The sequence below is a fragment of the Zootoca vivipara genome, chromosome 8, assembly GCF_965207765.1.
Source record: "Zootoca vivipara chromosome 8, rZooViv2.hap1.1, whole genome shotgun sequence".
NCBI lineage: Eukaryota > Metazoa > Chordata > Lepidosauria > Squamata > Lacertidae > Zootoca > Zootoca vivipara.
Genome location: NC_142591.1, coordinates 8,971,667 through 8,977,006, shown reverse-complemented (window position 1 = coordinate 8,977,006; position 5,340 = coordinate 8,971,667).

The window sequence follows — 5,340 nt, the reverse complement described above, 5'->3', positions numbered from 1 at the left end:
GAGAGCGCGCGGGGCCCGAGGATGGTGCGTTGTCGCTGCGGCTGAAGAAGCTGGCCGGCCGCCGAGCGGCCAAAGGCGTCCTTGTCTCGTGCTCCCCACCTCCTCCCGTCCGCCGGGCCTGGAGGTTATATAGCGTCACGTGGTCGCAGAATTGCGCAGAGGGAGGGAGGCCGGGAGGGCTCCGAGGTATTCCTTGCAGGCACGAGGCCCGGGCCTCGCCAACGGGCATGCGCGCCTTCCTGTTTCACACTAGCGCAGCCTCGGACGGATCATGCCTCTCCGTGCGTCAAGGAAGAGAGTTGCGATCCTATGCCCGATGGGTTCCGCGGGGATTCCGAAGAAACGCGCCCAGGGGAGGGCGGTTGAGGCGCTCGGGAAGCGCTTCGCAAGCCGCGATCTTAAAATCTGGGCAGCCTGGAGTCGGAAGGAAACCCCGAATGGCTCCGTGCGGACGCGGTCTGCCGCGTTGGCAGGATCGCGGCCTGAACTGGGACCGAGTGCCAAGTAAACGCGCAGAAAAGGGCCGGCTGTGTGGAATGTAAGGAGACGCGTTTAGGATCGAGCGGAGAGGGATCCCGCAGACCAGCAGAAGCCCCGCTTGGCACGAGAAAGCTGACTCCGGTGTGCTGGTTCGTTTTCGCTGAGTGGGGTGGGAGAGGACAAATTGGAGCAGGCCCATTTGCAGGTAGCAGCATCCCCGCCACCCCAGTGGAAAATAAAAACAAGGATTGTGCCATTATTCTCTCTACCACTCACCATTAAAGTGACATTTAATATATAAACCACTTGCTTAAAACACTCTCCCCAGTGTATTTTCCCCAGCTCTTAAGACCTCCGCACTTCTGGGTAGAGGGTCAAACGCACCAAGGTCCTTTTTCTCAGTAGGAAGCATTGTTGAAACCGCCGCCCCCCGCCGCCCAGTTAATTTCTTGAATACATTCAGGCCTTGGTTAATATCCTGTGGATGAAGAGCTTGCTTCAGATCCACTGGGGGAGGGATCCTTCTTTACTTGCCCTCCTTTCTGCATGGTCCAAAGTCCATCTGAAAGTGCTATAATCCACACTGCGCCTGGAGCGCCCGTCGAAAGGCCTTGCTATATATCCATTTTCTTACTGCAACCCTGCCTCCTCTACCCAAACAATTAAGATTTAGGGGACATGCTCTCGAGGCATTAACATTAGAGCCATGGTATGTAAAGCAAGAATGCTAATCGGATCCATAAATGATTCCGGGTAGGCAAAACAGAAACATCTGAAATGTGTCTGAGCGTATAAACCGCGTTGACGCGCTTCTGCCCAGTTTCCCAGATGGCGGTCTGATTCGGAGGTGGAATCTGTTTCGAAGCAACAACTTGCTGTCAGCAGGCGGGTGGGGGTGGGGTCAAGGTGTGTGGGGGTGGGGTGGGGGTGGGGTTCAAATTCAGCAGAAGGACACGTGGAATTAGAAGTGATCGCGGACACTATAGCTTGGTGGGAACTGAATCTATGCTCTTTGGAAGTGTAGAGAGTGACGACTGCGCTCTGTGGGCCAAGAGCCCAACTGAGGGTGCTAGAGACAGCCGCACGAATAGGTGGCTTCAGCAAGCAGGTCTTTTCCGCACCACCACCCATACCCATCGCAGTTCCCGCCAGTCAGCCCTGTGCCAACGTGCGCTTAGCCCTTATGCGCAAAAGAGGGAAATGTGCCTTGCGGACCCCTTTCTGTTCATTCATATATTTGGGCCGGTGGATGGAAATCCTGATCTCAGTTACCACTTTCTTCAAGCAGCCCCGAGTGGCTGAAAAGTCCGCCACAAGATGCGGGTACTGTATCTTTAGAGTAGAATTGCAAATAACCAGTAGCGGGTAATTCTAGAAATGCCAATGCGATGGCCCACGATTGGCTATTTCCTCCTCTAACTGGCAAGTGATTTGAAATCACTTCGAAATCCAGTTGGGGACTTACCTGCAGGGAAAGGGGTTTGGAGCAGAGGCGCCAACTGCCTCCTGTGTTTGGTACGGACTGTAGCCTAACACACGCCTCTCTCCCCCCCCCATCCTTCTTTCTCTCGAAGCAGCTGGCAATTTGGGAAGGCGAAATTAATTAGAACGTCAGCAAGCAAGCCCCCCCGAGATGACTTTCCTCCCCGTCAAATTCGGAGAAGCGACGAAACGTGGCTTCCCTCGAACCCCCCCCCCTTGAAATGTTAGAAGAGCCGCTTCCTTTTGCGGCGCTGGAGACCCGAGGAAAGGCGCGTTGGAAGGCGCGCACGGATTTCTCGCTCTAACCAGGGACACGCTTCTAGTTGGAAAGAGGCTATGGAGGAGATATCTCCACCCCCGTTATTGTTGCTTGTTTGCTGGGGTGCTTGTGCGTTAAACTGCTGGATGTTACAATTAGAAACAAGCGGGGGGGGGGGAATTGCGGGTACGCGCTAGTCAAAGTTGAGACTTCTCGCATTCATTCTTATTGCGTGGGCTCCAAAACGTCTGTTTCCCCCTCTTGCATGTAAGTGCCAAGGAGGCAGTGTGCTCTCTCGGGCCGGGGCTCGGTCTCACCCTGACCCATAGAGTCCATTACTTAGAATTAAGCCCCATTGATATCGGTGGGATTTACTTTCAGATAATGCGCTTGCGATAAGAGTCTTGCGCACGCAGTTCAGGATCCGGGAACGCAAATCCTCGGCATGTGCAGGATTTCCTCCAGAGTGGCTGTGTTAATAAATAAAATAAAATTACAACTGCGAGAAAAAAGACGAAGCGCAAAATATTATATCTATTATCTAATTTTTAAATATAGTCTTTCCACCTTTTGCTTTTCCTCCGAATATACAATGTTGCTTTTCATACAAAACAATAATAAAAAGAGGGACGGCTGAAGGGCGGGGGGAAAAGCGGCTCGTTTTCCAATAAGTGATTAATGAATAGCGCATTACCATTTCAAAAGGGGAGCCCTTGCTTTTGGGTCGATTTGCATAATTTTTGTATGGCTTCAAAAAAAGCAACACCACATTGCAGTCATGCATTTCCAAGAGCGAAACATAATACAGTCTGTGTGACAAAGAGATCCCTCCTAATTTGACACCGCCAAGGAACTATCCGGAGCGTTTAGCTAGAAATGGGACGTTTTGTAGGTTTCTGAAGGCTCGCTCGGCTTTTCTGCTGGAGTATGCCATGAAATGAGAACTCCTGGATCCCTCTCTCCAGCTCTCGACGCTTTGGGGGGATCGCTTGCTCCTGAATGGCTGACTCCCCCCTCCTCTGGACTCTCCGAGGTTTCCATTTCCCACTGCCCAACTACCGGTACTACCCCCCCCCCCCGCGCCTTTTCTCATTTCTTTTCAAAATCGCGCACCCCGCATTGTTACGCAGCAGGGCTGTCTTACGCGCGCTTATTACTGATAATAAATGAGCAATATGAAAACGCCTGCGTCGACGCTTCGCCGTTTCTAGGCGGATTCTTCTTGTTATTTGAATGCTTATTTATTAACGGAGCCTCCTTGGCCCTAAGTGTAAATCGCATCTGATTTAGCTGAATAACAACTTTTCTCTCAAGGTGCGGTTAACTATCGGCGAAGAAAGAGCAATCCATTATTTCTCGATAGAGGTCTGGAGTGGAAGTTTGTGTGTGTGTGAAGGGGTGTCATTTTCGGCTCTCCCCCCCCCCCCCCAGCCCATTCCATGTGACTGAAACTTTATTGCCACAGAAGGTGCATGGACAGGATCCTGCCCAGGATAAGGGCTTTTCAAATCCTCTTGATTTCGGGAAGGGGGCTTATTTAAACTATCTGCCACTGGGATCAATGGGATTTAACGATGCAAGCTCAGACGTGCTTAACGGGAAGACAGTCTCAGGGAAATCGATGCGACTTGCTTCTGAGCGACTGTGGCTTAAGAGTTCAGACTCCGAAAGTACTTGCGGTTGGGGGATCGGTCTGCCTGCTCTTTGAACTGGTGGTTCCACCCAACCAAGGAGCCCTCTGTCACATCCGATCCTCAATCCAGTTTGTGCGAAGTATAAGAGGGCTCCCTGGCACCAGAGTGCGCTGGTATCAGGGCAGCGGTTGCCAACGTGGCGCCCTTCAGTTGCTATTGGATTCTAACTCCCAGCCATCCCAATGATCAGGCAGGATGAGAGTTAACGAGAATTAATGAGAGTGAATCAGCATCTGGACTGCACCGCGTTAGCTGCCCCAGCAACAAACTACATTTCCAAGCGTCTTCATCGTGCAGTCCTGCCGTAAACGCATTTATTGACGAAAAGCGAATGTTACTTTTGAGCAAACGTAATCATAGGCACACTTGCCTGTGAGTAAAGTTCACTGAGCACAGTGCAGATTAACTCCGGGAAAGCACGGGAAGAGGTCAGTCTGCACGCACGGAATCCGCATTTATGCGCAGGTAAAGCCCCATCGGAATGAGAGGACCTGACTTTACAAACGATGGTCAGAGATGCGCTGCATAGCAAACTTACCTGGAAGGCTTTTCTCTGAATGGCAATTGCACTTACAAAAGATTTAGGTTTGGCCTATAATATAATCGGTGTAGCGACTGAGTGAAAAGAGGTGTCAGTCGGGATAGAGGGCAAGATTGATTCGGGTAAAGGTTTAAAGGCCTGATCTTGGAGGTATTCAAGATTGAAGAGCACAAAAGGATCAAGTATATGTTCATAGCATTTATTCGAGTTTATTTAAAATGCCTTACAATCATGGAACAGGTGCTCCTGAGAATGTGATCTGACATATAAGGGGAGGAGGGCAAGTGCTTCTTTGCGGGGTCTGTGTGGAGCCCCAGGATACAACGCGAAGTGCATTCACTAAGCACTCAATGCGTTTCCCACAACTGGAGTTCGGTAATCCTTCCAACAGCCTTGCAAGGTAGACATTTACACTGTGAAATCATTTGAAGTAGCCTCCAAAAGGATGCAGTCATGTCTAGCTTCGGGTTGTGGGTCTGTTGTTAGGAAAATAACTGGAGTTTGGGTGGATTGCAGGGATCCTAGTAATACTCACTTCATGCACACTTTATTTTAATGGAAGCTCAGGTGTTTCCCGTAATTTAGGGCTTGCTCACACAAGCATGTATGCACACAGCTTAAAAATGGTAGGCTTGGTGACTGGCAGCCAGCTGTGTCAACTTCAACAGGTAACACTAGTCCCTCGTGTGAATTCTGTGGTAGCATTTCCATGCACCCTAGTGCCCATCAGTTGACGATTTGCAAGTGTGAACAGGCTATACGGGGAGAGATAAATTTTAGGCACAACGTTTTCCAGTGCAGTTAGTTCAGGCATGCAGCATGCCAGTCGTCAAGAGAAATCCAGTGATGTAGACAGCCCCAGGTTGTTGAGATGCACGTGTGAA